The following is a 13678-nucleotide window of genomic DNA, read 5'->3' on the forward strand; positions in this document are numbered from 1 at the left end:
TCCCCTTCACCATTTCTGATAGCATAATAGTATTATGTCACATTCATGTACCACAAATTGTTTAGTCATTCCCCATCGATGGTCATTTCCCACTCCCAGTTTCCAATTCTTTGCCACCACACACACACATACGAAACTATCATAAATATTTTTGTACATGTGGGTCCTTTTCCTCTTTCTTTGATCTATACCCTTGGATATAGTCTTAGTGGTATTACTGGTTCAAAGGCCATACTCTTGAATACCCTTAAAAGGGTAGGGTTGAATAGTATTTTGGACATAGTTCCAAATTGCTTTCCAAAATAGTTGGACTAGTTCACAACTCCGCCACAGTGCATTAGTGTACCTGTTTTTCTGGATCCCTTCTAGCAGTAGTCACTTTCTTTTTTTGTTGTTTTAGTCAATCTGATAGGTATAAGTTAAAACAATCTCAGAGTTGTTTTAATTTGAATTTTTCAAATTATTAGTTATTTAGAGCATTTTTTCATATGCCTATTGATTGCTTGGATTTCTTCCTCTGTAAACTGCCTACTTATACCTTTTGACCATTTATCAATTAAAAATATTATTTTATAGAGCCCTGAAGTTTAAAACTAACAAAATTGTTAATCAAATAACTTTTGGGGGATTAACAACTTGGCTTCTTTCTGACAGAAACGTGTTTCTCAAGGTAAAATAAATATGGATCAATGACCATCAGGAGGCTCTATGTAAAATATTAGAGCCTTGAGAAGCCAGTGGATGAGAAGAAGCTATAGACAAGATAGGGCAGAAAAAAGTAGGAGAATGGACTGAGTGTGGGAGTCATAAGAAACAAGGGATGACAACACAGAAGGCTTCCAGGTGAGGCAGTTGACTCTTCAGCTGCTTTGATGGTAATTTGCTATTTGGAAGACAGACATTGCTTTGCCAAAAAGGCTGAGATAACTATGGGAGGTTATAGGGAAAGAGCTGAGTCCTGTTTCTATGTGCAGGGTAACTGGGACTTGTTGCAATCTTGTGTCATCTATGGACTGAGAGAGGGGAAACCTCTTAGGAGTACCTATGTTACCTACCTCTCTGGTCTGAGAGGAAGAAATAAAACTGCATGTCTTTATGAGCTGTCCTTTGTTGACAAAAGATGCTTGCAGCTGATTCAGCAAAGCAGAATTCCTTGAAGATCATGGCTGGTTTTGGACTTAGGAGAAAGGCTTGTCACTGAAAGCATAACACTTGCTCTCAGTATCCTGTTGAGGGTGGATGTGAAATAAATGTGCTTATCTCTACTTTGCTGTTTAAGAGCAGAAGAGAACCTTTGCCTATCAAGAGGGGTGAGGACTTGAAGGAAATAACATAGTACAGATAATTGCTGAAGGAATCAGGACCTCAAGGCCTGGAGTCCAGAATTTTGAGTTGCCTCATGGTACAAGTGTTTCCTATTTATGTGCCTCCCCACTAAATTTCTGTAGTCAGCTAGGTGGTGCCATAATGCTTAGTGTGCAGGGCTTGGATTCAGGAAAACTCATCTTCCTGAGTTCAAATCTGGCCTCAGACACTTACGAGCTGTGTGACCCTAGGTAAGTCACTCAATCATGTTGGCCTCAGTTTCCTCATCTTTAAAATGATCTGGGGAAGGAAATGGAAAACCATCCCAGTATTTTTTCCAAGAAAACTCCAAATGGGTTCATGGTCAGACACAACTGAACAACAACATAATAGATCTCTATAAGTATGTGCTCACTTGTGAGTCTTGTTCCACTGTTTATATTGGGGGGAGAGTGTGACCAGGTTCCCAGATGGCCTGTGAGGTTCTGACTATTTCTGCCCTTCCTACTGAATAACTATTATATTTTGATTGTTCCTGCTCTGGAATTCTATTGGTTAAGTGTACATTTAGCTGCCTCACAATAGTCTAGCAACCTATTATTCTATTTGGGTAATCAGAGCATTCTTCCCTTATTTCCCCTTGTTCCTTCCTATTCACTCTCAGAAAGGCCTGGGAAGGGGGGTAAAAATCAATGTCAGTATTGGTTACTCTCTGAAACTCTTTTAAAAGTTTGATGTGGGAGGTGGTTGAAACCAACATATAAATAAGGGGGATCTGTGGGTTTCATTTATCCAGGCACATCCTGTTTGTAATTACTTGAGATTACTGAGAGTTGGCTGGACTTTTGAAAGGATTTATAGGGTTTTAAAAAATAAAGGTAAAGGGAGAGGAAATTTGGCAAGATTTCCCTCCTCCCTTCTCCATCCTCCCTTACTCCCCTTTTCTCCCTCTTCCCCAAGGCAGCATCTTGTTTTTTGTTTCATGGGATTTTGTTGCCTCCATTTTCAAAGCTAAAAAAAAAATAAATAAAACTGAGCTCTAATGTTAATCAGGTCTCATAAATTACAGGACACACAAATATATTAAGCAGCAGCATTCGTGTGGGGGAAAGATTCAATATTTGTCTTTGGCTATTTGGGATTTCGATGTTTGAAGTTATAGCATGTGCTGTTGTAAACCTCGTTCTGATTTTAAACAGCAGCATCCTAAGATGAACGATCAGGAATTAAGACGTTTTGTCTTAATTTAATTTTTATTCCCTTCTAGAAAAAAGTGCTCAACATAACATAAGCTAGGCCCACTCAAATCAGGGCCATGCATATGTTACTCGTTCTGTCAGGCTCACAACCAATTGGAGTGTTAGCTATTTATAAATTCAAGGTTGACGGAAACCATCTTACCACAGAACTCCTTCCTTAATAAAAGAAGATCCACTGGTAGGTGTTGGTAGCAAATGTTTAACAAGTGTTTCCGGCCCTGAAATATGGAGAAGGAGGGGAACCGTATGGCAGCAGCAAGAGAGGCAAGAGAATGTACAATGAAAAGTCTGCAAAGAAAAGAAGATGTTAGAGTCAGAGTCCATATGGAGACGAATGTGTCATTTGGGCTGTTGGGTCCTGGAGAGAGCCAAGCCTCAAGGTGAGGAAAGAACCTCAGAATGAGAAACACCAGCTCCTGGCCCACACCCATTGGCCTTACTTCTATTATTTAGTCTCATCCACTGACCTGACCAGTGAACAAGTTCCAGAGATCACTTGAAGAAAACCTGGGTAACCTCATCACATCATGGAGAAGTGTAACAGTAGACCATGGTGATTTTTATTTGTGTTGCTAAGTCGTTTCTGAGAGATGTTCTCCACTTATATCCTACTCTGATGTCTCATGGTGTTTCGGAAGAGATCCTGGGTTCTCAAAAGCTTTATTAGAAAGGCACAATCTCTAGCAGGTTCTGCCAAACTGGAAGGGCTTCAACTATGGACTCAGAGATAGATGGTGTCATTTGACGACCAGCCTAGCTGAATTTAGAGAAGTTGATCTCCATAAAACAGGCCATAAGGTAATAATATTTTGTATCTCAAAATGACTCATAAGAAGTACTATCTATTAAGATCTAGAGGGCTTGTGCTGTGCATTGGTGGAGAAAAACGCCCACACTGATGAAATAATGAATCTTTCAAAATACTGAAGTATTAAGGGAATAGTTCTAGGAAAATAGACACCAAAAATTCATGTCATACTTGCAAGATAGTTTAATCTTTTACAAAGAAACATTAAGGGATAGAATACTTTGTTTCACTGTAGTCAGGGGAAGGGAAGAAACAGTAGAATTTTCTTAGAGGATCTCATATTGAACTGACAGAGACAGTTCATGTTGTTATAAGCACTGGCATTTTTTTATTTTTGCTGACATAGAAGAGTGTGGGATACAGAGGTCTCCTAACACTTGGTGTCTTGGTTCATTGCAATGAGCTCACTCCCAGATCACCCTAGAAATAGGAATACTCTCTGGACTATCCATTGCAAAAAAAGAAGGAAAGAGAAGGAAAACATCAACTTAAGTAGATTGTTTGATGTATATTTTCTTTATAACAAAAACAGGCACACCTTAATTTAAACAACCTGTTTCATTTTTGCCTTTATATCCCTAGCATCTAAGCATACACTGTCTTGCACATGGCAGGTGTTTAAAGAGTACTTGCCGAATGAATGTGAAAATCAAGATTAAAAAAAAGAATAAACTAAAGAGCAGTGAATAGGGTACTGGACCTGGAGTCAGGATGAGTTCAATTCTGGCCTCAGATACTTACTGGCTGTGTGACCCTGGGCAAGTCACATAACCCTGTTTCCCTTAGTTTCCTCATCTGTAAAATGAACTGGAGAAGAAAATGACAAACCACTCCATTTCTTTGCCAAGAAAAGTCCAAATAGGGACATAAAGAGTCAAATATGAATGAGCAACAATAAAAGGATAAATTATTTGTTTTGTAAAGTGTTTATCCCCTCTACTAAAGAACTTGTCTTAAGATGCCTAGGAAAGGTATTTTGAGGCTTGAAAGTACAATTTAATTTATAAAATTTTTTATTTACTTAAATTTTTTCACAATCATGCATATTGCTTAAACTGAAATGTGTTCAGAATCATTTTGCTCCCAAGAGGAGAAAGGTAAAACAAAAGAAAAATTCATATTCTTAAAGAAGTGACTGCAATGAGAGAAGAGATTATAATAGAGTATATTATGGTGAATTAGCAGAAAAGAAATTCTTTTTATAGAGAAATAACCCCCTCAGTCACATTCTATTCCCTGATCTATTATTCTCCATGGCTGACTATAGCCCAGACATTATCTAATTATGTGAAGCAACTAAACAGGGATGGAAGAACTTTGAGGTAAGGAAAGAAAAAATAGTAGCAGGAAAAGCTATTTAGAGGATCACTAGGTGATCACAAAAAAATGAAGGAATGGCATGGGACAGATACTATTGGCTTTCTAGAAGATAATAGAAGAAAGTCATGTTAATTTACTTAAACTAGGAGGAAAGTTGTTCCATCCAAGTCCTCTCTGTTGCTTCATTGCAACTTGAATGTAATGCTAGGTGTTAGAATGTTTGACAGAAACTGCCTAGCTCAAAAGGTTTTGAGTATGGACCCGGCAATAGACTGTGTGATTGTTATCTGTGGATAAATATACCTAAGCATGGAGAGCCCCATCATTAGAAAGTCAACCACCAAGGGATGACATTTTTGGCTATGGAAGCTATGTTGGCTGGAGTTAGGATTTCATAAGTGAATAAGGCCCCAATGCAAAGAATTAGTTTAAAGCCAAAGTAATCATACTTAAAAGTAATAGTGATAAGAAAGAAGATTTCCAGGCAAGTGATATTAGTTTTGCATCATTGCCTCTGCTTTCAAAAGCCTTGGATGCAAATACTCACCCTCTGATGTTTATTATCTATGTGACCTTGGGCACACCTTAGTGTCTACCTTAGTGGTCTCAATTTCCTTTTCTGTAAAGTGAGGTGGTGGGATGATAGAGGCTCTTCTAGTTCTAGATCTATGACATTATGGTTCAGCAGATTGCACAGCCTCCCAGTACCCTGGCATCCAGGATATGTGATCCCTATTTTCTAGATGTGTTTCTCATAAACATTTTATGCAAAGACCAAGGAACTCCCTGCTCTCATTTCCCTTTTAAGGGTACTTCCTTAATTTAACTGTTGGACAACGGTGGTTGCCATTTGATCTACTATGTAACAATTAGGACAAAGGAGATCACTGCCCAGATGCTAAACTTTTACGGCTTGGGACATAACAAGTTAGGTGTGAAGCCTGCTTAGGATAAGTTCATTTTTCTTGCTCTGGATGTCCTTTCCCAGGGTGATACTTATAGCCTTATTCCATTCCTAGAATAGAAAGCCTGAGGTTTTAACCCATTCCAGCAATCCACAAAATGGGCAAAAATCATTAAATGATCAGTATTCTTGTGTGGTCCCTTTCTGCTTCCACAGCAATGGTGTCATATTGTCAGAAAAGGATACGGAATCTGCTAAGAATTACATAGTTCATAGCACACACACAAACATTGTTTTAACTGTTACTGCTCTTAATGAATGATCTTTGTCTAAAGGCCAGCAAGTTGACACACTATTAAAAGAACTGAAATACATCTATATTGACAATCTCAGTATAAATGAAACCAGATGACGTAAAGAAACTACAGTTAATTTATGATGAAGGGTGGTTTCCTTGGAAAGGCAAATAAAGAATTGGTGGAATAAGTTTCATCACGCCACTGAAGTCATCAAGAGATACCATTTCATGGGATACTTTACCATCCTCCTTTGCTGTGCTCATGATGAACTTAAATCAAAAGCATGTCATAAAGATACTTGCAACTTTTGTGGGAACATTTATTAACAGAGTGAACAATGAATGAAGTTTTCTGAATAACTTGACAAGGTCCTCCATACCAAGTCATCACATGCTTTGCTACTCAGTGACTATAATGTGAAAGCAGACATAAGAAAGAGAGTAAAAGCTATGAGGAAAAATGGTCAAGATTAAGAAATGAAAGATTATAGACTATTCAGAAGTCTTACACTTGTACATGATGAATTCTTTCCTCAAGGAGAGAGTCAGAAGCTGCTAGATATAGTGAGCACCAAATAACCATAGGCTCATGGTGTTCCTCTCTAATGACATCCTTGGAAAATTCGCTATTCCTAATGATGACCCTTCTAATAAGCTAACCACAAAATTCTTCAATCATCTCAATCAACCAGAAAATATTTATTAAGTATCTACTATATGTACACAACTCCAGTGAACTTTTCTATTGCACTTTAGCAAGATGACAAGATGGTCAAACCTTAGACCTCACCATCTTTCAGAAATGCATCACTCTTAAGAACTAGAACTCTTTCACTCTTCCTCATATTCTCTTGTCTTTATTACCATATTTAGTCCACTGGCATCCCAATTTTCTTAGTCTAAGTGCCTCACACTGACACTGCTTGCCTCCATGCTTGGCCTTAAACACCATAGTCTGCCTCTTTTTTTATTTCACTAGCCATTATCTTAGAATTTCTTGTCCCCCTGACCTGTCATTATGGATCTGTGAATCCTTATCCAAAGTAAACCTTACTGTCATAGTTACCTTTTCCTTGTGAACCACTGAGCATCACTGAACTCACAAGAATGAGCTATTACACTAACTACAAGTTGATGATAGATTGCCTCAGTTGGCTCCTTACTGTTTTTTGACAATCATTCTACTCTGTTCCTCTCATTGACCTATCTCATTACAGGGATGCATTATGGTGAATTGGCAAGGATTATTCCAAACCGTTCACCCTTATTCAGACCTTCAGCTACTTTCCAGTCTTCTATATCTTTAACAAATGCCTTATTTTTCTACTTAACTAAGAAAATGAAGGCCATATGTGGTGGCAGAGAATGAGACCAAGAGCATAGGCAGCAGAAATTTTAGATGGAAAAAGGAGAGAGTGAGTGATGTTATTAGGACATTTTAAGGTATGGATAAAGGAGAAGTGGGAGCTCACATCTGCTGTATCCTGTCCAATTAGTCCGTCAATACATGGTTCATGGACAAGTGCTGTAGATGGACAGTGAACTGAACCCAGAATTAAGTAGTAAAAGGAAATTGAGCTGAATCACTTTGGAGGATTTGTACAGTTCTTTGAAATGACTTGAAGCTTCCCACTGTTGAAAAAACTGTATCTTTAGCATCTATATTTGCCTGCTGATCCTATATTACAACTAAAAATGAAATGCAGATATTTAAAGAATTAAAATTACAATAACCCATGGGTAATAGAAAGACACATGGTGAATGGAAACAGGATATAAAGCATCTTTGATTACGTATATGACTGAAAAGATATGTGATCTGGTTATACAAAAAGTGAGTGATAATAATAATAGCTCACATTTTTACTTTAAGTTTTACAAATCACTTTTTTCACAGCAGAGTTGTGAGGTAGGTAAGGCGAGTGTTGTAAAAGCAAAGTTAAACAATATTAAGTGACTTATTCATTATCACATGGATAATAACTGTTAGAGCCCAGGCTAACAGATGGGCAGCCCAAATGGCATATTTCATAAATGAAAAGAGCTAGAGAAAAACCTCTAGCATGCTGATTGGATTCTCTTTGTGGGAATTTAGGAGAATCTATGAGAATCACAATGGATGAAAAGAAATGGAGAGGTTGTATTCTGTGTTGGTGGAGGATATACTCATACAAATGAAACCATGGACCACCAGTGTACTTATAGTACCAAGAAAAGGAGATATGGTAGAGAAAAGTCTGACCCATAGAACTCAAATTTTTTTTATTACTTTTAGAAATGTATATAACTGTTAAAAAGACTTGAATTAGATATCTTGGAGAGTCTCTTAAGTGACTTAGCAAATGAACAAGAGGCATTTGAAATGAATTCACCCACTGTTTGAAAGAACTGCAGTGTTGGTGTCATAGTGGAAATAGTGAGGATTTTCATTCTAAAGTAGGGTTAAATCGTTCTCATTTACACTATTACTTTGTTTACTAAATATTTTCCCCTATTCCAATTGCACCTCATAGTGCCCAGTGTTCCCTTGTGATGACAAATGAAAATTAGTTGAGTCCTAAAATAACTATGTATGGTCTGGAAACTAAAACAACAATAACTGGTGGTTTTAAGGACTATTGGTTCTACAAACTAGAAAAGTGCCACATCTCACTAACCTGTATCTAGGCACCAAATTAGTTTGGAAGTTATTAACAAAAGAACTATTTTTACAGCTTTTGTCAGTGGGCAATTTATTTCAAAATGGTGGATGGTCACAAATCAAACCAAAGAGGTCAATTAATGCCTTCTAGTAATGTAAAGTCCTGTCCATTTAAGATACTACCCTTTCATAATGAGCAGTTTGTTACTGAGTTAAGTCTAATCAGGGTTCTAAGAGTGAAAGGATAGATTTCAGGCTTTTACAAGCTAAGTCTGAAGCTGGAAGTAGTGGATGGCTACTATATTTGCTGTTGAGGAATAAATCTAGCTGAACAGAAGAACAATTTGGAAGCAGTGAATCAGGGAAGTCATCCAGAGGATCAATTCTGAGGCTTACTGCTTAGCGAGGTGTTAATCAGGCACAGTGTGGATCAATTTAACTTAGCAATTGAAGCATCTATTCAACACAGAAGCCACATTCATCATGGGACTTTTATGGACAATTCCTGAGACTGAAAGAGGACATAGAAGATTTTAATTCCCTGATTATGAGCAATGCCCATCACATGCGTTTTCCTCCCTCATGTTCCTCCTTGGCAGTTTTCTGTAAGTGCATGACCACATTTCCCCACAGACATTGAGTATATTGTTGGGAGAGTATGATCCAGGTTGATGTGTAGATTGTGATACATTTATTATTTCTGCATTTGCTCTAAAATGTGAATACATGGGATGTAATTATTTCTTTTGCCTTATTGCTAAGTAAATAGTTATATTTAAGATGTAAAAGTGTCATCATTCTGGGGGCTGCTTTGTTTAATTGGAAACACATTAGTAGGGACTCAAGTGCTGGAATGGTGAGTAGGGGTAATGCATTTCTCTCACAATAGGGAGGACCTGTAGGAAATTAGAGTATAACTATATGATGGTGGTCCTTATCTGGGAACCTAGATGTGCCAGTGTGAGAGGATATTGGTGTGAGGGAACTAGCCTAGAAAAGGAGTAGGTGTCCATACATCAAATGTGAGAGGTGTAAGATGCTACAGTATGAGTGGTTACCCCATGCATTCATTACAGTAGCATGCCACATGTGGCTAAAATAAATCAACTTCTAAAGTGATTAGGGAATAGACAGAAAAATGAGAAATGTTGAATTTTTGTTTGAGTACATGTTGTGTAGTCAGGTGACGAAAAATAAACTCAGTAAACTTTGCCATGCAAAAAAATCACATATCCAAGTCATCATGAGGCAGAAGTACAAAATAAAATTATATTACAGATTGATATTTTTGTTGCAAACTACCATAGGGGGAAAATCCTAATCTTTAGTATGTTCTGAACTTTCAAGGTAGATTCCCTGTAAATTAGATGTCAATTGATATTTCAATATTTGCAAATACATAAACATTTGTGTTCCCTTAGATGGATGAGATGAGAAACAAAGGGAAGAAATGGGAATGGGAGGAGGGAAAGGATGTGACTGGAAAGAGTGAGTGGAAACAACCCCAAATTTTGCATGCTCAGTAAAGTTGTTGAGCAGAATGATTTTTAAAAGCAATTTTTCCAGATGATAAAACTCTTTGAGATTACTGGAGGTGGGGGCAGGTTGTTGTTGCCTTTTGTATTTTATAATAGCAATTGGGGTGGAAGAATTAAGTTCTTTTCCATAATACCTAACTTACTCCAGGTGGGGCTAAACAAATCTCAGGTTATCTAAACTTGCCGTTAGAGCATAGAAATACCAACCCATAACAACTAATGACTGGGTATCACTGAGAAAGTCTGTTCCAATGGAGTTGCCATGGTAAGAATCTTCAGATTAGGAACTGTGCTTTGATATCTGTACAGGATATTTTGACTGGGCTATAAGGAACAGATGGGGGAAAATGTGGTTGTTTTCCTTGAGCAATCCTGAATTAACATCATAGACATTAAAGATGGGAAAGGCTGGTGCTGCCCATTGCCAAGTGGAACATCTGGGTCCACATGCAGTTTTTCATACCCACCTGGGAGCCACTACTGCCCTGGGCAAGGGGAGTTCTAATAGGTAATCTCAATGTCTTTCTCTGTTGGTCCTTCTAGTAATAGACCTTCTGGAGCTTGGTTCAGCCTTGTTATGAAATGTCCCAAGTGAAGTCATTCCAACCTTTAACGGCTCTCTTGATTTCGAAGATTCAATTCAGTGAACATTTACAGAAGGTCCTTCATGAGCCCAGAGCTGTTCACCCTTATTAGACATGCTTAACTCTTACCTTTTACTCTGTAATCTATAGTTTTTCTTGCCCTCGTATTGAATTTCTTTGATGAATGAATGTCCCTGATCTGTGCGGTCTTTTCTTGTGAACTGATGTGGAAGGGAACTCAAAGGTCATCTAGTTGAACCACCTCATTTTACCTGTGAGGAAACTGAGGCCAAGAAAGTTTAAGTGACTTGCCCAAGGTCACACAAGTAACAAGATGCTTTTGAAATGGATCTGTTCATATTTCTATTAGCAAAGATTTGATAAATTGTGTTATGTTTGGAAAAACAGAAAAGTACATAGATGTGAATATAATAGAAACCAGGATTAAATGAAAGCAGATCACAACACCGTAACAATTAGAGCTAGAAGTTTGTCTAATACAACTCTCTCATTTTACAAATGAAGAAACTGAAGCCAAATTAAAAAGATGAATATAATTGGCTAAAAGAATGGTCACAGAGAGGCAGTATGGCATGGTGGATAAGGAGCTGACCTAAGAGCCAGGAAGACTCCAGTTCAGGACTCACTTCTGGCTATACGATCTTGGGCAAGTCACTTAGCTGTTCAGTGCCCCCAGACTTGGAGTCAGGAAGGCCTGGGTTTGAGTCCTACCTCTGACAAATCTGGTTGTGTAGTTGGGGGCAAATCATTCATCCTTTTGGTACTTGAACCAACTCTTTAAGGCTTTAAGTCATGGATAAGTTGCTTATCTGTGTCAGTGCAGGGAGTTTCCCTACTGGGAGCTGCTCACACTAATGATTCACATGTCTGGACAAAAAAACCAAACCCAGACCAAACCCCATCAGGACTAATCTGTATTACTCTGGCCACTACTTGGTAGGTGAGTAGTATGCTATTTAGTTAAAAAGATATCGTCCTGGGCTTAAAAACCAAATCATCCATGGATAATCCATCAAATGGGTAATTAAGGATTCTCCATGGCGCAGTTATTTCTGTTTAGTGTTTGTTTCTGCCATGTGCCATATAGGCATGGCCTATGGGACCCAGCCCCTGTTCTCAGAGGGTGATGGGAGCACAGACTAGGCACATAGTACCTGCATTTAATCTAATATACCACAAGGGCAATTAGGTCATCGAGAGCTTGTCATTTGTCACAATTGTTTATTTTAAACAGCTTTAATCCTTTACTTTGTAAAAGTATTCATGTGGAGTATAATGTGGAACTCTGACTGAGGAGTTATTAGAAGGAAACGTGGCATCCTCTAATTAGGCTGCTTTTGAAAAGCACAAAAATGGGAATAATAGGATGAGGCAGAAGAGTGAGCTCTCATGGACATTGTAGTTTGCATTTCTTGACACATTTGTTCACAACGGAACAACTCACGTGCTTTCACTGCCCTGGCTCTTATGAGACTTCAGTCACAGTAGTTCCATGGGGGTTGGACCAGCATTTTGGGTTATCCCCATGGTAGGAACCCTAGAATATCAGGGATGGCAAGGACCAAAGCTCCTTATTGCTGAGGAAGCTGAACTCTGGGAACAGGAATGGACATTCTCTGAGTCACTGAGGACTGGAATCCATTTCTCTTGACTTTCAGTCCAAGGCTCTTTTCACCACACGATACTTTGCCTAGCCACTACTCTGTGAATGTAATATAGGGTCTGCAACATTTGGTCCATCAGGTCATTTAAAAAAATTAATTTAATTTTTTTAATCCACCAAAATTTGCCTTTTTTTCCCCATCTTCAGTTCCCCCTCCAATGGAGAAAGAAAAACAAAATCCGTATTACATATATATACATATACACACACACATATATATACATATGCATATATACACATATATCTATATAGTGAAGTGAAATGAAATTCCACTTTGGCTGTGTTAAAAAAAGTCAAAGTCTATATTCTGAGTCTCACATCTCACTATTAGAAGGCGGCTAACCCATTTCAGCATGAGTCCTCTGGAATTGCATTTGATCATTATGCTGAACAAAATTCATGATTCTTTCAGAGTTGTTTCTGCAATATTTTTGTCATGGTATAATTTTTCTCCTGGTTCTACATACTTCACTCTATGTCAGTTCATCCAAGTCTTCCCAAGTTTCAAAACCATCCCTTTCATCTTTTTTATAGCACAGGAGTATTCCATCATATTTACGTATAATAATTTGTTTGACCATTCTGCAACTGATGAAGAACTTCCTCAGATTCCAGTTCTTTGGAATTGGATGTAAATATCTTTGTACTTCATTAGCTGTGGTATGGTTTGCTCAGTACTAATTCCTCTCTTAATCTAACCTGCCTCTTACTCAGGGATTTGCTGGAGCCATATTGTGAGAACTGATCGTTCTATTTTCAATGTGAGCTTTTTTACCTTGGAAAGCAGCAAAAGTTACACATCAGGGTTTGACTTATTGTTTTGCTGATGGCCTGGATTTGTGATGGCAAGAATGTCAATAATGCTGAATAAACTTAAAAGCATGGTCAAGTGTACATCCCCCCCACACACCCGGATAGCTGGTGGTTAAACATATACTACCATTCTTCTGCTCTTATCCTGCTCTCTTCATTTTTCCTTTTCCTGTCTTTTCTCTGTTGAGTAAAATGCACTTCTGCATCCAGCTGTGTGTGTTCTTCCTTTCTTTGATCAGTTCAGGTGAGGGAGGTTCAAGCTCCCCTACATCATCCTCCTTGTTTGTAGAGACGTCCTCTCCTTTCCTCCACTACTGTGTCCCTTCCTCCCTTTTCATTCTTCTTTTATGATCAAGACATAATAGAACTACCTTGAGGACCATGTACGTGGGTTCCCACTGCATAGCTGGAAGCCCAGCACATGCTAGCCGCTTAAGTCATGTTGTTCAGTCGTTGTCCTGATTTAATTTAATTGTAAATTAAAAATAATTTAGTCATTGATTAGTATCTGGTTATTTGTGACT

The sequence above is a fragment of the Notamacropus eugenii genome, chromosome 4 (genome assembly GCF_028372415.1).
Source record: "Notamacropus eugenii isolate mMacEug1 chromosome 4, mMacEug1.pri_v2, whole genome shotgun sequence".
In the NCBI taxonomy this organism is placed as follows: Eukaryota; Metazoa; Chordata; class Mammalia; order Diprotodontia; family Macropodidae; genus Notamacropus; species Notamacropus eugenii.